General features: G+C 38.1%; 2 non-coding genes across 2 annotated transcripts; both read right to left on the minus strand.

Annotated features, from left to right (window-relative positions):
- Nucleotides 1-1044: 1044 nt before the first annotated feature.
- On the minus strand, nucleotides 1045-1151 carry LOC148574042 (small nucleolar RNA R71). Its single transcript, XR_015906222.1, has one exon. It is a non-coding gene; the product is annotated as a small nucleolar RNA R71 (small nucleolar RNA).
- A 16543-nt stretch (nucleotides 1152-17694) lies between these two features.
- Nucleotides 17695-17802, minus strand: LOC148574043 (small nucleolar RNA R71). The gene has a single exon (XR_015906883.1). It is a non-coding gene; the product is annotated as a small nucleolar RNA R71 (small nucleolar RNA).
- Nucleotides 17803-23375: the final 5573 nt, after the last annotated feature.

Raw genomic sequence — 23375 nt, forward strand, 5'->3', positions numbered from 1 at the left:
CAAATTCTGGATTCGCTCAACTAGAACATTCTTCTAATTAAAGTTGCTTGATCAATCAATCCCTGTGGGATTCGACCTCACTCTATTATGAGTTTTTACTTGACGACAAATTCGGTACACTTGCCAAAGGAAATTTGTTGAGAGACAGTTTCCACCCGCATCAAGTTTATGGCGCCATTACCGGTGATTGATTGTGCATCAACAATGATTAAATTGGAAGATCACTAGATTGAGCATTTTTATTTTGTGAATTTCATTTTCTGTTTGAGTGATTTACTTTCTGTTTTAGTTAAACTTCTTCCCTTCCCCCTCTACTCTTCTATTTTTCTTTGTTATTTTCAATTCTGTTTGCTAACCCACTAACTGTTTGATATATTGCATCACCCACAACTAACAGTAATTCTGACAAAAATACTTTCTACACCTATCTTTTCTTGCTTGCACTTGATGGTTGTATGACAGGGAGAAGAAGCGGGGCTTCAACTTCCTTCGATTCTGAACCTGAGAGGACCTTCCTTAGATTAAGGAGGGAGGGCAAGAGGAAAGAAAGTGGTTGGTGCTGAGGAAGAGGAGGAATTCTTTGAACCAAACATGGAAGACAACATGGAAAACCATCATGAAGAAGAGGCTCATAACCATGGGGGAAGAGGTAGAGCAAATCATGCTGGGGAGGATAGAAGAGTTTTGGGCTCTTACATCAATCCAAACCCAGGCAATTGTGGAAGTAGCATCCAAAAGCCAACAATCCATGCCAACAACTTTGAACTTAAACCACAGCTTATCACCCTTGTTCAGAACAACTGTTCGTTTGGAGGAGGTGTTCAAGAAGACCCCAATCAACATTTAACCACCTTCCTGAGAATATGTGACACAGTGAAGTCTAATGGTGTTCATTCTGACGCCTACAGACTGCTCTTATTTCCATTCTCACTCAAGGACAAGGCAGCCAAGTGGCTGGAATCTTTCCCAAGGGAAAGCTTGACAACTTGGAAAGACGTGGTGAACAAATTCTTAGCAAGATTTTACCCTCCTCAACGAATCAATAGGCTGAGAGCTGAGGTCCAAACTTTCAGGCAACAAGATGGTGAGACTCTATATGAAGCATGGGAGAGGTTTAAAGACCTAACAAGGAGGTGCCCACCAGATATGTTCAATGAATGGGTGCAGCTGTACATTTTCTATGAAGGGCTCTCTTATGAGTCAAAGAAGGCCGTAGACCATTCATCCGGAGGATCCTTGAACAAGAAGAAAACCATTGAGGAGGCTATAGATGTCATTGAAACAGTAGCAGAGAACAACTACTTCTATGCTTCCGAAAGAGGGAACACAAGAGGAGTAATGGAGCTCAACAATGTAGATGCTCTGTTGGCCCAAAACAAGCTCATTACCCAGCAGCTGGCTAACCTCACCAAGAAGATGGAGAGGAACCAAGTAGCAGCAATCTCAACTTCATCAACAACCCAAGAAGGAGTCAATGAAGAAGCAGAGGGTAGTCAGGAGCAAGCCAACTACATTGGGAATTCACCAAGGCAAAACTATGATCTATACTCCAAGACCTACAACCCTGGATGGAGAAACCACCCAAACTTTGGGTGGAGAAGTCAGCAAGATCAAAACCAAATTATGGATTTGCTCAACTAGAACATTCTTCTAATTAAAGTTGCTTGATCAATCAATCCCTATAGGATTCGACCTCACTCTATTGTGAGTTTTTACTTGACGACAAATTCGGTACATTTGCCGAAGGAAATTTGTTGAGAGACAGTTTCCACCCGCATCAATAAAATAAGCATATTAATCACATTTTCATAAAATATAGTTCAAACTCAATATTAATTATTCAAATTAAATGATATAACTTTTTATTATTTTTCTATCACCAAAACTTTAATTTCAAGTTATAAAATAACTAATTATAATAAAAATTGTACATACATATTAATTAACTTAAACTTAAAGTATTTATAAATATGAATCTAATTATTTCTAATAAAATAATTTCTAAGAGTTCAAGTTAATAACATAATTCATTCAAAATAGAATTTATTTAAATTAAATTATACAATTCTTCTTATTTTTCAATTATCAAAATTATGTTTCAATTATACCAAATATCTAATAAAGATTATATAAAAATTCTAATTAATTTAAACTTCAATTATCATGAAACTCCATTTAATTACCTTTAGTAAAATAATTTTCTTAAAATAAAATTATCAACAAATAAAATAAATCACAAATAACTAATTATTTGATTTTCAAAAACTAGGGTTGTTACAATTACTAATTTATTAACAAAATTTGTATTGAAACTTAACTAAAATCTACTAAAATAATATCTAAAAATGGGCAATGATGCACATGCATCACAACACCAAACTTAAACCTTTCTTGTTCTCAAGTAAGAAAAGAACTATACACAAAGAATTCTCTTTCTAGGAATGGGTTGAAAGATTGCTTATGATGCCTTAGTGAGTGAAGTGTCTAAGTGATAATGGGGTGAACTCCAATTGTATACTTATGCAAGGATTCCAGTGCTCATTAGTCTTTACATTTTGGAAGTCTTATATCTTAGGAGTGTCATTCAAATGGTATTTTAGAATTCTCTTTATGGATTATCACCTTGAAGCAGCACTTATTTATCTTGGCCTCAACTCTAGGTGTCATGTCTCAAAGTAGCCTTTTATGATAAGCTTTCGATCAATACTCCCAATCTAGTTGGGTTATGGTATTAGGTGTTGAAGCACCCCTTAGGATTTACTCACTAAAGCCTCTCTCTTTGACACAATCCACCACAAGAGTGAGGTCGATCCCACAAGAATTAAAGGATTAAGCAATCAATAGTAAGTTGATTATTCTAGTTAGACGAACATAGTTGAATGATTGACGTTAGAATTTTTGCTAGTAAAGAATGTCATAAAAATAGTCGCGTTGTAGATATAGTCTCTAAACCAACAAAAATCCCTTCGTACAAACGTTTTGGGTGTCACAAGTAACAAACCCCTTTAGAAATTATTAACCGAGTATTCAAACCTCGGGTCGTCTTCTCAAGGAACTGCGAGGAAGTGTGTTCTTATTATTGGCTATAAAGGTTGTAATCGGGGTTTAGAAGATGAGAAGCAAGTAATTTAAATGACAAGTAAAGTAAATGGCAATTAAAATAAATAAATACTGTAAAGCAAACTTTTGGCAAGGTAAGAGAAGTCGGAGGTCCAACGTAGTTATCTCTCTCAACTATAATGAAAGTTGAATCTAAACTCCACTTGGTCAACCTTTACTATGGGAAAGGAAAGTCAGGGGACTAATTAAATTGACCTTTGAATCCTATTTATTTCCTAAGAAAAGGTTGGGATTGCTTAAGTTCAGCTCAATTAGCAAGATAACGATTATCAATTATGTTGAGTTTAATAACTGTTGAGTTACTAAATTCTTAACCAGAACCAAAAGGGGAAAAAGTAAAATTGCTAGAATAATAAAAATATCCTTAGATAGGAAGCAATGGTGACTTAAATCAAAGAGAACAATCATAAACTGAAAATACCTCAATTATCATTAATTCAAATAACTGTCTGTAACATGGAATAATTCGTAAATCAAATTATAATAATCAATTCAAATGTTGGAATAAATAAATAAAATTAAAACTAAAATAAAAGAACATTAAACCTGGGATCCAGAGTTACTCTTAAAACATGAAGAAATCCTAAATCCTAAAAGAGAGAGAGAGAAGATCTCCCTCTCAACTAAATCTAAATCATTGAAAACTAAAATTATGCAAGCTCTCTTTGAATGGATGCATTCCCACACTTTATAACCTCTGGTCTATGCTGTCTGTACTTGGATCTGGGCCAAAAAGGGCTTCAGAATTCGCTGGGGGCGTATTCTGTAATTTCTGGTGCGTGACCTCTGTCACGTGTCCGCGTGGGTCACGCGGTCGCGTCATTTGGAGCTTTTCCTTTCCACGCGGTCGCGTCAGTCATGCGACCACATCATGTGCGTTCTGCTTAAGGCGCGCAGTCACGTCAGTCATGCGGCCGCGTCGCTGCTGATTCGTGCTTGACACGCGATCGCGTCATCCATGCGATCGCGTGAATACCAGTTTCCTTCAAAGCTCCGTTTTGCTTTCTCCTTCCATTTTGTATGTTTCCTTTTCCATCCTTTAAGTTATTCTGCCTTAGAAAATCTAAAACTACTCAACACACTAATCACGGCATCGAATGGAAATAAAGGTAATTAAAATAATTAATTTTTAAAGCTTAGGAAACATGTTTTTCACAATATGACATAATAAGGAAGGGAAGGTAAAACCATGCAATTAATGTGAATAAGTAGGTGAAGAGTTGAATAAATCACTCTAATTAAGCACAAAAGAACTCATGAAATATGGGTTTATCAACCTCCCCACACTTAAACACTAGCATGTCCTCATGCTAAATCCAAGGTAAATAATTAAGGTTAAAGTGATGGAATGTTATGAAATGCAACCTATGCTAAATGCATCTACCTAATGAGTCATGCAATTCTAATTCATCCACTCATATATAAAGCCTACATGTAGTCAAATTATTTCACATTCCCAAGGAGATATATATATATATATATATATATATATATATATATATATATATATAGCTAACCCTCAAATAATAAAGTACCTTTTTGCAAATGAGATGAGAGAAAAAAAACTTGCAAGACAATCAGAGATAAATGTTAATGAGCTTTTGAACCCTCACTGGATTTTGTGTTTTCTCTCTAATCACTCAGTGTTTATTGGGTTAATCACTCTATTCTTCTTTTTATTCTTTCTTTCTATAACCTTGTTTTTCGTCTAACCAATCAACAATTATAGAACATAGTCATACCAAAACTCATGAGGTCTTTAATTAAGGTTGTAATGGGGTCAAGGCAAAGGGTAAAGATATATGTATAAGGCTCAGTGAGCTAATAAGTGAATCCTTAATTAGACTAAGATGTCACCTAACATACATACTTAGTAAAACAATGCTTTTTCTTGCTGTGTGAAGTTCTTCTCCCGCCATGAGGAATCGTGCATTAGAGCAATGATAGATTGGGAGGAATCTCCTCTCTTGCGCTTGCCAGTAGCCTTGCCTTTGCCTTTCCTTTGTGAGGCAGACATCCTGAAAAACAGAAAACCAGGAAATGGATAAAATAGGAAAGCAAATAGGCAATTTAAACAAAGGAAACTCAAAGCGGTAAGGGAGAAATAAAATAAGGAAAATGAGTAATTGAAATGTGATTGAATGAATGTTAAATGGAAAGAAAAAAATCAATATGCCATAGTGAGAAAGTTAGAGGAAGTGAAAGTGATCAGAAAAAAGATCAAGAGGGTTAGTATGGTAAAAAGAAATTAGTAAATTAAAATTAGTGAGTTAGGAAAGTAAGTGGCATAGAAAAAAATTCCATATAACAAGGATTCACAGGTAAGAATAGAAGTACTCATAATCGAATAAAGAAAACAGGGTGATGCTGATTCGAATAGAAAGAAAGATATCAGAAATTGGAATCAGTGACTCACAAATGCAGGTTATAAACCAGGAAATCAAAGAGGATGAGAAGTGGCCCTAGCATTCATGAAATGGTTTGGGGGAAGCAGAGTAAAACAGAGTTGCCAAACCAAAACAAGAATGAAAACAATTTTCAAAAAAATTTGGGCAGCATTTCGGCTAAAATTGGATTGTCCCGGAAAATAAACAGTAATCATATCAGTTCATATGAATTAAAAAAAAATCAAGCTGCATGTACATAGATATAAAATAAACATAAAAACTCAATGTAAACAACAGCAACATACAAGAAAGCAGCATATGAATCATGATTATACCAGCATCAGATTTGCACATAGGATAAAACAGAAGTAAGAACAGTGCAAGTAAACAGACCTAGATCCACTAACCACAGCCTAAGCTACCTAACAACCTAAAAATCCACTACAACATGCAAGTCTAGCTATCCTAATCAAGAACATAAACGGAATAAAAAACAACAGAAAAGTGACGAACGGATAAAAAGGGTTACGTGTTGCGGAACCTGGTAAGCAGAAGGGGTGGAACAGGGAAGAAGGTGGCTACGGCGGCATTCGGCGCGGTGGTGGTGCACGGCGTCGCGGTGGTGACTGAGGGGGCAGTGGCGGAGGGAGGTATTAGGGTTAGTGAGAGAGGAAGAGGATAGGGGAAGGGGGGCGGTGGTTGTTGCTGGCTGAAGGGGGTGGGTGGCGGAGGGGGGGCGGTTGGATGGCCGGCGGTGGCTGGGCAGTGCTTGCGGAGGTGGCTGTGGTGGAGAGGGGAGGAGAGAGGAAGAAGGAAGAAGAGAGAAGGGGAGGGGGTGGTACGGCGGTGGCGTCTGGGCGGCGACGGCGTCGGGGTGGTGGCGTGGTGGCTAGCCGGCGGTGGTTGGGGGAAGAGAACAGAGAAGGAGAAGAGGGTTGGGGGTGAAGGGGAGGCTGCGCGACTAATAGGGTTCGCAGGGCTGGGGGTTATATTTTCGAATCCACGCGGCCGCGTGGGGCACGCGGTCGCGTGGTTGGGGTAAAAATGGGGGGGACGCGATCGCGTGGGTCGCGCGATCGCATGAGAGGGGTGGAAAGAGGGGTGACGCGATCACGTGGGTCGCGCGATCGCGTCGCTGGAATTCGTGCTAAACGCACGACTCCAGCGCCGTTTCAGCGCAACTCTTTGTCTCCTTTTGGGGTGGTATGCAATCCATGCGACGCGATCGCGTCGCTCACGTGGTCGCGTGGGATTGGTATTGGGTAAGTGACGCGATCGCATGGGGCATGCGATCGCATGGGCTAATTTGTGCGAAACGCACAAGAGCCGCACGATTCCAGCCCAATTTTCTGTTCGTTGGATCCTTACGCCGATATATATATCACGTGGCCGTGTGAGTCACGCGGTCGCATGGGTGGTGTTTTTCGCGATATGATGTGATCGCATGGGGCATGCGGTCGTGTCGTGCAACCCTTTTTTTTTTTTAACTAAAAAATGCAGGATGCAGTGATTAACATGAATGCTATGCATGATTCCAGGTTAATGTTAAAATAAAAAAAAGGGTAAATTGAAAACAATAAACAAGAAATAGATTGAGAAAGAAGCGACCATACCATGGTGGGTTGTCTCCCACCTAGCACTTTTAGTTAAAGTCCTTAAGTTGGACATTGGAAGAGTATTCTGTTATGGTGGCTTATGTTTAAATTCGTCCAAAAATTTCCACCAGTGCTTGGAATGCCAATAGCCTCCGGGGTCCCAAACTAGGCATGTAAAGCTTCTGAGCAGCTTCAAACAGATATTCAGCCTCCCGGGATGACGAATGTCAGAATATAATCCATGATCCCAAGCTGTGTTTTTAGATCCGCCTCCATTTTGATTTGTAAGTTTCCATTCGGGTGGGTTAAAAGGTAGAATCTCACCGTGGTGACCAAACGTTCTCCGCGATCCATACAATTGAGCATTATACCAATCCGTGTACTTCGAGGTGAAGCGTGGAACCTTATTGAACCTGGTGCACCAGCTCTGAGTACGAGCCAATTCCCTTTTACTCTTAAAGCCGCAGAGAGCTCTAAGTTGGCCATCTGTTTCAAGCAAACCATATTCAAGTGAATAAGTAAAATTATAAGTTAAGGATTGTACCCACTTGAAGCTTGTATTAGGTGGTAATGGCCTTGGGATAGGTGTTTTTGGTGGTTCTGCAAGTTCCGTTTCCTTGTGCTCTTCTGTGAATTCTTCCACTTCCTTACAAAGATCTTCAATTGTATCTGTATCCTGGTCAAAGTCTTCTATGTCTTCCTCATCACTTGAGTCATAGATTGGAGGTTGAAAGAAATCTACCTCCGCATCAACTTCATATTCACTTGGGGAAAATTCGTTGATCTCAGAGAATTCACTTGCGGACGCAAGTTCATCACTAGGAGAACTAGACTTGTGACTATCATCATCAAGAAAATTTGCTTCTTGGATTATTCCGTCTGATTCTTCATAAACGACTTGCCTTGGAGATTGTACGGTATCCTCCTTAGCATCAACTGTAGCATCTTGGACGGAGTTTTCCTCAATTCTGGATTCCCAAGGAAGTTCAGCATCTCCTAGATCTTCAACCAACTCTTCTTCTTGAACAATGACAGCTTCTTCCACTTGTTCTAGTACGAATTCATTCTCTGTCTTGTCCACTGGAGTCTCTAGTATTTCTTTCATGCTACGCTCTTCATTGGGCTGTCCACATGGAGCTGTGGTTGATCCTTGTATATTTGAGCGCCTAGTGGCCCATTGAATTAGTGCTTGCTCCAGTTGTTGAATGGTTGTTTGAAATCTAATTACTGTTTCTTTTAGGCGATCCTCTGCTTCGCGGTTTGCCAGACTTGGACATCATACAAAGGAAAGTGGTGATGATTGGGAACGATTGGATTGGTATTGGGGTAAGGAAGGATCATATGAGGGAGAATGGTGAAGAGAAGCTTGTGAGTGTGGTGGTTCGAGGTTATGTTGAAAGGATGGTTCATATGCACGGGGTGGGACTTGTTGGTAGTTACAAGGTTGTCCACCATATCTTTCAGCTGGGTATGCATTGTAGAATGGTCTTTGTCCAGGATATCTCGGAGGGTGCTGCTGCCTAAAGGGTTGATTAGATCCTCTTGGCTCCATCCATCCTTGATTGGTCTGACCATGATGCACATTCCTGCTGTAACTTCTATTTCCTTTAACAATATTAGAACCAAACTCAAAGCGAGAGGGGTGAGAGTTCATAATAGCAAATAAAGATAAAAAGGAAAAACAAAAATAAATAAACAAGAAAAAGAAAAATATTTACAATAACCAATAATAAGGCACACGTTAGCAGTTCCCCGGCAATGGCGCCATTTTGTCGTTAGGATTTTTGCTAGTAAAGAATGTCATAAAAACAGTCGCGTTGTAGATATAGTCTCTAAACCAACAAAAATCCCTTCGTACAAACGTTTTGGGTGTCACAAGTAACAAACCCCTTTAGAAATTGTTAACCGAGTATTCAAACCTCGGGTCGTCTTCTCAAGGAACTGCGATGAAGTGTGTTCTTATTATTGGCTATAAAGGTTGTAATCGGGGTTTAGAAGATGAGAAGCAAGTAATTTAAATGACAAGTAAAGTAAATGGCAATTAAAATAAATAAATACTGTAAAGCAAACTTTTGGCAAGGTAAGAGAAGTCGGAGGTCCAACGTAGTTATCTCTCTCAACTATAATGAAAGTTGAATCTAAACTCCACTTGGTCAACCTTTACTAGGGCAAAGGAAAGTCAGGGGACTAATTAAATTGACCTTTGAATCCTATTTATTTCCTAAGAAAAGGTTGGGATTGCTTAAGTTCAGCTCAATTAGCAAGATAATGATTATCAATTATGTTGAGTTTAATAACTGTTGAGTTACTAAATTCTTAACCAGAACCAAAAGGGAAAAAAGTAAAATTGCTGGAATAATAAAAATATCCTTAGATAGGAAGCAATGGTGACTTAAATCAAAGAGAACAATCATAAACTGAAAATACCTCAATTATCATTAATTCAAATAACTGTCTGTAACATGGAATAATTCGTAAATCAAATTATAATAATCAATTCAAATGTTGGAATAAGTAAATAAAAGTAAAACTAAAATAAAAGAACATTAAACCTGGGATCCAGAGTTACTCTTAAAACACGAAGAAATCCTAAATCCTAATAGAGAGAGAGAGAAGATCTCCCTCTCAACTAAATATAAATCTTTGAAAACTAAAATTATGCGAGCTCTCTTTGAATGGATGCATTCCCACACTTTATAACCTCTGGTCTATGCTGTCTGTACTTGGATCTGGGCCAAAAAGGGCTTCAGAATTCGCTGGGGGCGTATTCTGTAATTTCTGGTGCGTGACCTCTGTCACGCGTCCGCGTGGATCACGCCGTCGCGTCATTTGGAGCTTTTCCTTTCCACGTGGTCGCGTCAGTCATGCGATCGCGTCATGTGCGTTCTGCTTAAGGCGCGCGGTCACGTCAGTCATGCGGCCGCGTCACTACTGATTCGTGCTTGACACGCGATCGCGTCATCCATGCGATCGCGTGAATACCAGTTTCCTTCAAAGCTCCGTTTTGCTTTCTCCTTCCATTTTGTATGTTTCCTTTTCCATCCTTTAAGTTATTCTGCCATAGAAAATCTGAAAGTACTCAACACACTAATCACGGCATCAAATGGAAATAAAGGTAATTAAAATAATTAATTTTTAAAGCTTAGGAAACATGTTTTTCACAATATGACATAATAAGGAAGGGAAGGTAAAACCATGCAATTAATGTGAATAAGTAGGTGAAGAGTTGAATAAATCAATCTAATTAAGCACAAAAGAACTCATGAAATATGGGTTTATCAATGATGATTAGACAAGAAATGTAAATGACTTGAAATTAAAAGAAAGCAATAAAGAGCAAGGAAAGTAGATGTCAGAAATGTAAAGTGCAAGAAAAATAAAGTGCTAGAAAGTAAATTGCAAGGAATAGAAAGTGCAAGAAATAAAAGTACAAGGAAATAAATGACAAGAAAGTAAATGACAAAAATTAAAGATAGAAAACATAAGGGATTGGAGATGTTGATTCCTTTTGAATCAATGGGTCTCACTCCTTCTCAATCATATGAAGTAGATCTATGGCGGATTGTAAATAATTGAGTTTTGATTCCTGGGCAACCCAATTTCTCTTAACACAATCCATTGCTAATTCCTTGATCTAATTGTTCATGAGAAGAGGTTAAAGTCAAATTTCTAATCCATGAGCCACACAACCCATAGGATCTCAATTCAAAGAGGTTATATGTCATGTACCAACTAAGAATGTGTTTATCAAAATAGTTATGAGGATGAAGCTTGAAACTGAATCCTATGATCCCTTTTCCAAGGCTCACATAGAGATTCAAGTAGATCCGAACCCCCTTTCGGTAGTGAATGAATCTATGAAGCACAAAAGCTTTCCCTTAGCTACAACAAGCGGATTGATTTCTAATCTCACACTAGATAAATCCAAAGACCCCAATATTAGAGCGGTTACATGTCACATACCAATCTCTAAATCAAGATCAACTTCATTATGCCAAGAGGGCTCAAACTGAACCCTATGATCCCTCTTCCGAGGCTTACAATAGGATTCTAATGGATCCAAGGATATTTGAAGAACAAAACTATCTTGCAAGGGTTCTATTAGATATCCAAGTATGAAGATAGAATGAAGAAGAAATAAACATCAATTCAATCAAAATTGAAACAGAGCTCCTTTCCTAAATGAGTGGGGGTTAGTTGATCATTGCTCTAAAAAAACTCAAAAGAAAATTAAAGTGCATGAAAATAAAATTGAGGATTAAAGATTCATAACTAAAATGGAAGTTAAAGATTCATAAATGAAAATCAAAGATTGATAACAAAACTATTACCAAGTAAGAAACGAATTGGAAAAGAAGAAGAGTGTATGAAGGAAGGGGTCTGAAGACCCACTCCCAATGGAGTGTGCCAATTCACAGAATTTCGAATTGGTCTTCACTCTCTCAATGCCCCCTTTCTCTGTGAAAACCAATGCCTATATAGGCTTTTCTAGAATACAAATTGAAATGAAAAGTACATTACAATTAAATGAAAATTCCTATTCTAGATGCTTCTTGTGCCTTTGATTGAGTGATATTAATGGGCTCTGCTTGCTTGAAAATTGAATGCACGCTCCAGGGGTGGATTGACGTTATCGGGGGCGTTATTGGCATTGCTAACGCTAAGAAAATGCTCCCAGGTCCTTTCTGGCATTAATACTAGCGTTAACATGCTAACGTTGTCACTAACGCTTTCCCAGTCATGTGTACGCGTTGCCCACGTGTACGTGTCATCACTGTTTTTGGCCATGTCACACGTACACGTCGCCCATGCGTATGCGTAACCTTCATCGTTGGCGTTAGTGACATAGCGTTAGCACGTTAACGCTCTTCTCACACGTACGCATCGCCCCTCGCGTACGCGTCGCCGCCGATTTTTCCATGCATTTGTCGAAGACGTTAGTGTGGCAACGTTGGCGTTTGCAACGTTGGACATCATGTTAGTGCTGGCGTTAGTGTGCTAACTTTGCCACTAATGCCACAATTCATCCTTGATCAACGTTATCCCTGGCGTTAGTGTGCTAACGTTGCCACTAATGCCACCACCTCCTTGCTTTTCTCTGCTTCTGCTTTGCCTAACATCAAACAAACAAGTGCATCAAAGTAATATACAAGATGATCATAGTATACTAAGTGTGCTAATAATGCTCATAATCACAACTTCAGTTAGTATTATCTGTTTCATCACATTTTCCTTGTATATTCCTACAATTTCACTTATGCTTGAGATTTTATTTCATGCAGTGATTTTTCATGCTATTACTTATTTATTAACAAAATTTATATGGAAACTTAACTAAAATCTTCTAAAATAATAAATAAAAATGGGCAATGATGCACATGTATCACAACTCCAAAAAGCTGCTAAGCCCAAAATTTTTAGTTTGCACACCAAACTTTAATCAAGCATAACTTCCTCATTTTAAAACATTTTTCCTCTGTTTTTTGAATGACATAAATATCTCAGACCAAATATTATTTCTAGATAAGATTGACATAAATTAAAGGTTCGGAGATCAAGTTATGCTTCGCCAAATTCGGCCTAAAACATGGTTTTTGTAAAACTTTACAAAGCTTCCACTTTCAAAACAAACCAATTCCAACCCTTTTTTAAAATCAACAAAACCCTAGCCAATCAGCATCAAGCCACTCTTATCTCATATTTCAAATTCAACAATACACAATACACATTCATCATCTTACTAATTTTTTATTTTCATCAAATTTCAACCTAATACTTCCAATTTCTCAATATTCAGTATACAACATCAATTATCCATATCAAGCACAATTTCAACTTAAAGTCAACCTTTATAATTACTGTTCTGAGGGTTACCTGAAACTGTAGGTCGATCTCAGACGAGATCTTCTGCACTGGTCGGAGATGACGTGTCCGGCTGGTGGGTGGCGGCCGGAGCTGTCGTGTCCGACTTGTTGGACTGGCTGCACTGCTGATCCTTGGTCACCGGAGGGTGGGGGATACCTGCAAGAGACTCCGATGCTTAAGTTAGCATGGGTATTAAACAGGTTTTTTAGTAGAATCAGAGTATGAGTTATACCTGGGTGCTCCAGTGTATTTATAATGGTGTAGAGTGACCTTTTTAGATAAGATAAGTTAGTTATCTTATCTTATCTTATCTTTGAGTTGAGGTTAGCTTATCTTTTAAGGGAACCACCCTTATCTCTATAGGCTTGGACTGCCTTTGGATTTGGGTCGTGTTCCTCTATTTGGGCCCCTTACTGGGCTTTCCTGTCGATTCGACCGACCTCTTTGAGAAGAGGTCGGATAGCCTGACCTGAAGAGGTCGGTCGCTTTATTACTGAACATCCCGGATCTAATAGCTCGACCCAGGGTATGAACAGTGCCCCTGCTTGAGCTCGGTCTTTCTGCTTTGAGGTCGAATCTTTGACTTCGATCTTTCTCTAGTGAAGCCGAACTCGAGCATTCTGTCGATTCCTTTCTTTGTAGAACCTTTTTTTGAATGTGGTACATTTTCCTCTAAAAGCACGTGCTTTTTATATCAGCGATTTATTCTTGGGAACGTGCGAGGGTTTAATACCTTCATTAATTGGTATTAAGTGCCCCGTTTCCCTTGGCTTTTATTTTGAATTTTGCAATTAGAAACGGTTTCTCTCCTTCATTTTTCTTTGTAACTTCTCCCTCCGTTCTCTCGCTACAAGTTTTTCACCTACATTTTGCCTTTTCTTGTGTTGCGGCGTCACTCAGCGATTTTGTCGGCGATTCCGTCTTTCCATCTTCAACTCTTTTGAAGCTTTCCGCTTTTTTTCCGGGATGGTTCCATTTACAGTTTCTTCACTTTTTCGTTGCTTTGTCTTTGGTTTTTTGGTAACTGATGAGCGGATAATTTATACACTTTTTGGCATTGTTTTTACATAGTTTTTAGTATAATTTAGTTAGTTTTTAGTATATTTTTATTAGTTTTTAAATAAAAATCACATTTTTGGACTTTACTATGAGTTTGTTTATTTTTCTATGATTTCAGGTATTTTCTGGCTGAAATTGAGGGACTTGAGCAAAAATTAGATTCAGAGGTTGAGGAAGGACTGCAGATGATGTTGGATTCTGACCTACCTGCACTCAAAGTGGATTTTCTGGAGTTACAGAACTCCAAATAGTGCGCTCTCAATTGCGTTGGAAAGTAGATATCCAGGGTTTTCTAGCAATATATAATACTCCATACTTTGCTCGAGTTTAGACGATGTAAACTGGCGTTCAACGCCAGTTCCATGTTGCATTCTGGAGTTAAACACCAGAAACAGGTTGCAAAGTGGAGTTAAATGCCAAAAACAGGTTACAAACTGGCGTTCAACTCCAAGAGAAGCCTCTACATGTGTAAAGCTCAATGCTCAGCCCAAGCACACACCAAGTGGGCCCCAGAAGTGGATTTCTGCATCATTTACTCATTTCTGTAAACCCTAGTAACTAGTTTAGTATAAATAGAACTTCTTACTATTGTATTTAGGAATCTTTGGATTATATTTTGATCCTTTGATCATGTTCAAGGGGCTGGCCATTCGGCCATACCTGGATCTTGTTCTTATGTATTTTCAACGGTAGAGTTTCTACACACCATAGATTAAGGTGTGGAGCGCTGCTGTTCCTCATGAATTAATGCAAAGTACTATTGTTTTTCTATTCAATTCAAGATTATTCCTATTCTAAGATGTTCATTCGCACCCAAGAACATGATGAATGTGATGATTATGTGACGCTTATCATCATTCTCACTTACGAATGTGTGCCTGACAAACACTTCCATTCTACATGCAAACAAGCCCGAATGAGTATCTCTTAGATATCTAATACAGAGGACTGAGTCTGAGATATTAGAGTCTTCATGGTATAAGTTAGAACCCATGGATGGCCATTCCTGAGATCCGGAAAGTCTAAACCTTGTGTGTGGTATTCCAAGTAGGATCTGGGAAGGGATGGCTGTGACGAGCTTCAAACTCGCGAGTGCTGGGCATAGTGACAGACGCAAAAGGATAGTAAATCCTATTCTAGTATGATCGAGAACCGACAGATGATTAGCCATACAGTGACAGCGCATTGGACCATTTTCACAGAGAGGACGGGATGTAGCCATTGACAACGGTGATGCCCAATATAAAGCTTGCCATGGAAGGGAGTAGGAATGATTGGATGAAGACAACAGAAAAGCAGAGGTTCAGGAGGAACAAAAGCATCTCTATACGCTTATCTGAAATTCTCACCAATGAATTACATAAGTATCTCTATCTTTATTTTACGTTTTATCTATCTTTTAATTATCAAATCTCTAAAACCATTTGAATCTGCCTGACTGAGATTTACAAGGTGACCATAGCTTGCGTCAGGCCGACAATCTCCGTGGGATCGACCCTTACTCACGTAAGGTTTATCACTTGGACGACCCAGTGCACTTGCTGGTTAGTTGTGCGAAGTTGTGACAAAGTGTGATTCACGTTTGAGAGCACCAAGTCTTTGGCGCCATTGTTGATGATCACAATTTCGTGCACCAAGTTTTTGGCGCCGTTGCCGGGGATTGTTTGAGTTTGGACAGCTGACGGTTCATCTTGTTGCTCATATTAGGTAATTTTATTTTAATTTTAAGCTTTTTATTTCTTATTTTCAAAAAATACAAAAAAAAAGTTCTTTTCTTCTTTTTCGTTCTTCCCAAAATAATTTTTGAAAAAAATAAAAAAAAAATTTAATAAAATCATAAAAACAAAAAATTTGATGTTTCTTGTTTGAGTCTTGTGTCAAATTTTAATTTTGGTGTCAATTGCATGTTTTTAAAATTTGTGCATTTTTCGAAAACTCATGCATTTGTTCTTCATGATCTTCAAGTTGTTCTTGATGAATTTCTTTGTTTGATCTTTAAATTTTTCTTGTTTAGTGTCTTTTCTTGTTTCTCATATGCATTTTTTAATTATTAATGTCTCAACATTGAAAATTTCTAGGTTTGGTGTCTTACATGTTTTTCTTTTCTTAAAAATTTTCAAAAATAAGTTCTTGGTGTTCATCTTGACATTCAAAGTGTTCTTGGTGTTCATCTTGACATTCATAGTGTTCTTGCATGCATCATTTGTTTTAATCCAAAATTTTCATGCATTGAGTCTTTTTGATGTTTTTCTCTTCCATCATTAAAAATTCAAAAATCAAAAAAATATCTTTCATTTTTTCTTTTCATAAAATTCAAAAATTTGAGTTGACTTTTTCAAAAATTTTTAAATTTAGTTGTTTCTTATGTGTCAAATCAAATTTTCAATTTAAAAATTCTATCTTTTTCAAATCTTTTTCAAAAATCAAATCTTTTTCATTTTTCTTTCATATTTTCCAAAATTTAATTTTGATTTTAAAAATCTTTTTCTTATTTCCATTTCATATTTTCGAAATTAGTACTAACAATTAATGTGATTGATTCAAAAAATTTTTAAGTTTGTTACTTGCCTAGTAAGAAAGGTTCAATCTTTAAATTTTAAATCATATCTTTTTGTTTCTTGTTAGTCAAGTAATCAACTTTAATTTTCAAAATCAAATCTTTTTAATTTTTTTTCAAATCTTTTTCAAAATAAGTTTTAATCACATCTTTTTCAAATTCAATTTCAAAATCTTGTCTAACTTCTCACCTTCTCAAAAATTGATTTTCAAATCTTTTTCAATTAATCTTATCTTTTTGTTTGATTCTTATCTTTTTCAAAACTACCTAACTACTTTTCTCTCTCTAATTTTCGAAAATCACCTTCCTTTTTTTCAAAAATCCTTTTTAATTAACTAATTGTTTTAACTTTTAATTTAATTTCATTTTTTTTAAATTTTCGAATTTTAATTTTAATTCTAAATAAAAAACAAAAATATTTTTCTTTTCTTTTCAATTATTTTCGAAAATTCCTCTCTCCTGTGTTTGGATTCTTATCTTTTTCTTTTTGCTACTCTTCTCTTTTTATACTTACATAAGGAATCTCTATACTGTGACATAGAGGATTCCATATTTTCCTTTGTGTTCTCTTCTTTTTCACATGAGCAGGAGCAAGGATAAGAACATTCTTATTGAAGCTGATCCGGAACCTGAAAGGACTCTGAAGAGGAAGCTAAGGGAAGCTAAAGCACAACTCTCTGGAGAAAATCTGACAGAAATTTTTGAAAAATAAGGAGACATGGCCGAAAATAAAAACAATGCAAGGAAGATGCTTGGTGACTTTACTGCACCAAATTCCAATTTACATGGAAGAAGCATCTCAATCCCTACCATTGGAGCAAACAATTTTGAGCTTAAACCTCAATTAGTTTCTCTGATGCAACAGAATTGCAAGTTTCATGGACTTCCATCAGAAGATCCTTTTCAGTTCTTAATTGAATTCTTACAGATCTGTGATACTGTTAAGACCAATGGGGTTGATCCCGAGGTCTACAGGCTTATGCTTTTCCCATTTGTTGTAAGAGACAGAGCTAGAATATGTTTAGACTCTCAACCTAAAGATAGCCTGAACTCTTGGGATAAGTTGGTCACGGCTTTCTTAGCCAAGTTCTTTCCTCCTCAAAAGTTTAGTAAGCTTAGAATGGATGTTCAAACCTTCAGACAGAAGGACGGTGAATCCCTCTATGAAGCTTGGGAGAGATACAAGCAACTGACCAAAAAGTGTCCTTCTGACATGCTTTCAGAATGGACCATTCTGGATATATTCTATGATGGTCTGTCTGAGTTATCAAAGATGTCATTGGACCATTCTGCAGGTGGATCCATTCACCTAAAGAAAATGCCTGCAGAAGCTCAGAAACTGATTGACATGGTTGCAAATAACCAGTTCATGTACACTTCTGAAAGGAATCCTGTGAGTAATGGGACGCCTCAGAAGAAGGGAGTTCTTGAAATTGATACTCTGAATGCCATATTGGCTCAGAACAAAATATTGACTCAGCAAGTCAATATGATCTCTCAGAGTCTGAATGGATTGAAGGAATCATCCAACAGTACTATAGAGGCATCTTCTGAAGAAGAAGCTTATGATCCTGAGAACCCTGCAATAGCAGAGGTGAATTACATGGGTGAACCCTATGGAAACACCTATAATCCCTCATGAAGAAATCATCCAAATTTCTCATGGAAGGATCAATAAAAGCCTCAACAAGGCTTTAATAATGGTGGAAGAAACAGGTTTAGCAATAGCAAGCCTTTTCCATCATCCACTCAGCAACAGATAGAGAATTCTGAGCAGAATCCATCTTGCTTAGCAAATATAGTCTCTGATCTATCTAAGGCCACTCTAAGTTTCATGAATGAAACAAGGTCCTCCATTAGAAATTTGGAGGCACAAGTTGGCCAGCTGAGTAAAAGGGTCACTGAAACTCCTCCTAGTACTCTCCCAAGCAATACAGAAGAAAATCCAAAGAAAGAGTGCAAGGCTATTGATTTGACCATCATGGCCGAACCTGCAAGGGAGGAGGAGGACGTGAATCCTAGTGATGAAGACCTCCTAGGACATTCAGTGATCAATAAAGAGTTTTCCTTTGAGAAACCAAAGGAATCTGAGGCTCATCTAGAGACCATAGAGATTCCATTGAACCTCCTTCTGCCCTTCATGAGCTCTGATGAGTATTCTTCTTCTGAAGAGAATGAAGACGTCACTGAAGAGCAAGTTACTAAGTACCTTGGTGCAATCATGAAGCTGAATGCCAAATTATTTGGTAATGAGACTTGGGAAGATGAACCTCCCTTGCTCACCAATGAACTGAATGCATTGGATAGGCAGAAATTACCTCAAAAGAAACAGGATCCTGGTAAATTCCTAATTCCCTGTAACATAGGCACCATGACCTTTGAGAAGGCTCTGTGTGACCTGGGGTCAGGAATAAACTTAATGCCACTCTCTGTAATGGAAAAACTTGGGATCTTTGAGGTGCAAGCTGCTAGAATCTCATTAGAGATGGCAGACTGATGCACGGGAACTTGTCTCTCAACAATTTTCCTTCGGCAAGTATACCGAATTGTCGTCAAGTAATAACTCACAAAAGAGTGAGGTCGAATCCCACATAGATTAACGGATTAAGCAATCAATAGTTGATTAATTATCCTAGTTATACGAATCATATTGGAGTGATAAGTAACAAGGAAATGTAAATGGCATAAAAGTAAAGAAAGCAATAAAGTGCATAAAAGTAAAATGGCAAGAAAAGTAAATGTAAGAACTAAAAATAAAATGAACATTGGGATCAAGAGATATTGCAATCCTCTGGATCAAGTTCATTCTCATCTCTTACTCATTCAATGCATTCATTGATCTCCTTGGCAATCTTAAGTGATTGGATCCCAATTCCTTGGCAATCCAATCTCTCTAAGCTTGAACAATTTCTCAATTCCTTGATTTAATTGCTCATGGGAAGAGATGAAGTTTGGTCACTGATTATACTACACACATTCATAGATCAAAGTATTGGTAGGATTAAATGTCACAATATCCATCCATCCCCCAACCTAATCCAATGTGATAGAGTATTTCTAGCATGATTTCCTCATTCCTCTTCCAAGGTTCAGAGGAAATCCAAGTATGAGCAATTTCTCTTCCGAGACAATTACCCAATTGGATGAAGATCGAAAGCTCTCTAGTAAAATCAAGAGAAAAGAAAGAAAAAGAAGAATAAGAAATACAATTGATCCATTGAATCACAATAGAGCTCTTTAACCCAATGAAAAGAGTTAGTTGATCATTGCTCTACGAAAATAGAAAAGAAAGAAAGTGCAGAAAAGTAAAGATGAAGATTGAAACTAAAATTGAAACTTCAAAATTCATAAATGAAAAGTACAAAGAAAATGAAACTACTCCTAAGGAAGAAAAGAAGAGAAAAGGAAGAAGAGTGTAGGAGGGGAGGGGTCCGAAGACCCACTCCCCTTGGAGTGTGCCAATTCACAGAACTTCGAATTGGTCTTCACTCTCTCCCCCTTCCTTCAATTCTCCATTCCAGAATTTTCTGAATGAATTGAATGTAAAAACTAAGGCCTTTATATAGGCTCTCCTAAATTACAAATTGAAATGAAATTAAAAGCAAATTACAATGAAATAAAAATTAACTATTCTAGATGCTTCTTGTGGCCTTGATTATTGTGGGCTTGCTTGCTTGAGCTTTGAAGTGGACTTGAGAGAGAAGTGAATCAAATTGAGGTCCAGGGTGACTTGGCTTTATTGCTTCCGTTAGCCACACTAACGCTACAAGTGTGGCGTTAGTGCTGAAGTTAGTGTGGCTAACGTCAAACTTGCTACCCAGTTGGTATTTTTGGGGCTTAAAAGATGCCTCTGGTTTGTGCTCCAATTTCATACCTACTATAGATTATTATATATCATTGGAAATCTCTGAATGTTAGCTTTCTAACGCAACTAGAATCACCTCAATTGGACTTCTGTAACTCAAGTTATGCTCCTTTGAAGTGGACAAGGTCGCTGGCATAATCGCTAGCGTTACTGGAAAAAGCGAGTCACAATAACGTTAGTGATCAGGGGCTTAATATTGCCAGGTTTTGGAGCTCAAACTTAATGTCTATCCCATACTATTATATATTGTTGAAAATCCCTGGATGTCTACTTTCCAACGCCTTTAAAAGCGCATCATTTGGAGCTCTACAGCTCGAGTTACACTTCTTGGAAGGTGAAGAGGTCAGCTGGCCTTAATACAGGTTGATACCATGTTCATCTTTGCACTTTCGGGGTAGATTTTCTCCCTCAAATTCAGTGTCCACCATGTAGTGCCATATATGCTTGGAAATATCTGGAATCCTACATTCCAATGCCATTGGAATCACCTCATTTGAAGCTTTGGGGCTCAAGTTATTCTTGTTTGAAGAAGGCATGGTCAGGCTGCCAGGTGAGACTTTTGCCCACGTTAATGTCCACGTTAGTGTAACTAATGTGGCCATTAACGTGGGTCTTCCTTTGCTTCACAAACGTTAGTGGCACTCACTTTTTCAACTAACGTTGGCGCTTCCCTTTCCTTCCACGTTAGTTCCCACGTTAATGTAACTAACGTGGAAGCTAACGTGGGTCTTCTTTTGCTTCGCTAGCATTATTGGCACTCACTTTTGCCAATAACGCTGCTCCTTCTTCAAAGTTAATGCCATTAACTTTCTCACTAACGTTGGGGCTTCTCTTTTCTTCCACGTTAGTGCCCACGTTAGTGGAGCTAACGGGGTCGCTAACGTGGGTCTTCTTACCCTTCGCTAACGTTAGTGGCGTTAACGTTCTCACTAACTTTCCAAGCTTTCCTTCCTTCCACTTTAATGGCCACATTAGTGGCGCTAACGTAGCCACTAACGTGGCTCTTCTCTGCTTCTTTTGGTCTGAAATCAAACAAACAAAGTGTATCAAAGTAATACAAGATAAACTTTACTATACTAAGTGTGCTAATAATGCTCAAAATCATACTTTCACTTAGTGTGATCTATTTCATCATATTTACCATGTATATTAACTAAAATTCACCTATGCTTGAGATTTTGTTTCATGCAGAGATTTTTCATGCTATTACTCATTTATTGGCCAAATTTGTATGAAAACTAACTAAAACCTACTGAAATAACTATCAAAAACAGGCAATGATGCACCCGCATCACAGACAACTCAAGAAAACAGGCTTATGGACTAGTAGAGGACGTCTTAGTAAAGATTGAAGGCCTTTACATCCTTACTGATTTCATAATCCTAGACACTGGGAAGGATGAGGATGAATCCATCATCCTTGGAAGACCCTTCCTAGCCACATCAAGAGCTGTGATTGATGTGAACAGAGGAGAGTTGGTCCTTCAACTGAATGAGGACTACCTTGTATTTAAGACTCAAGGATCTCCTTCTGTAACCATGGAGAGGAAGCATGAAAAGCTTCTCTCACTACAGAGTCAACCAAAGCCCTCACATTCAAACTTTAAGTTTGGTGTTGGGAGGCCACAACCAAACTCTGAGTTTGGTGTTGAACCCCCACATTCAAACTCTAAGTTTGGTGGTGGAAGGTCCCAACAATGCTCTGAACATCCGTGAGGCTCCATGAGAGCTCACTGTCAAGCTACTGACATTAAAGAAGCACTTGTTGGGAGGCAACCCAAAGTTATTTAATTATATCTATTTTATAGTTTTTTATTATTTCGTGTTTATTAGGTTGATGATCATGTGGAGTCACAAAAACTACTGAAAAATCAAAAATAGAATGCAAAACAGTATTAAAAACAACACACCCTGGAGGAGGAGCATTCTGGCGTTTAACGCCAGAAACAAGCATCTGTCTGGCGTTTAACGCCAGAAACAAGCACCAAGCTGGCGTTTAACGCCAGAAACAAGCATCTACCTGGCGTTAAACGCTAGAAACAGGCTATATTTGGGTGTTTAACGCCAGAAACAAGCAGCAGTCTGGCGTTAAACGCCAGGATTGCATAGCAAGGGCGTTTTACATGCCTAATTGGAGCAGGGATGTTAAGTCCTTGGCCCCACTAGATCTCTGGATCCCACAGGATCCCCACCACTTCTTCTCTCTTCTTGACACCTTTTCATAACTCTCTTCCCCAAAATAACCTCCACCAATCACCTCCATTACTCCTCCAAAATCATCATACAACCCACCTACACCCACCCACTGAAATTCAAACCATCACTCTTTCCTTTTCACACATCATAACCACCTAAACCCCCCTGGCCGAACCATTCACACACTTCCATCTTCTCCATCTCTTCTTATTCTCACCCTTTCTTTCTTCTTTTGCTCGAGGACGAGCAAACTTTTTAAGTTTGGTGTGGTAAAAGCATTGCTTTTTGTTTTTCCATAACCATTTATGGCACCTAAGGCCAGAGAAACCTCAAGAAAGATGAAAGGGTGATGCACGGAAAACTTGTCTCTCAACAAATCTCCCTTCGGCAAGTGTACCGAATTGTTGTCAAGTAAAACCCACAATAGAGTGAGGTCGAATCCCACAGAGATTAACGGATTAAGCAATCAATGGTTAATTGATTATCCTAGTTAGACGGTTCAGATTTGGATGATGAGCAGCAGGAATTGTAAATTTACAGAAAAGTAAAGAAAGCAATAAAGTGCAGAAAAATAAAATGGCACAAGAAAAGTAAATATAAGAACTAAAAATAAAATTAACATTGGGATCAAGAGATATTGCAATCCTTCGGATCAAGTTCATTCTCATCTCTTCCTCAATCAATGCACTCATTGATCTCCTTGGCAATCTTCAGTGATTGAATTACAATTT

This window comes from Arachis ipaensis, chromosome B2, assembly GCF_059453495.1.
Source record: "Arachis ipaensis isolate K30076 ecotype BB chromosome B2, ASM5945349v1, whole genome shotgun sequence".
NCBI lineage: Eukaryota > Viridiplantae > Streptophyta > Magnoliopsida > Fabales > Fabaceae > Arachis > Arachis ipaensis.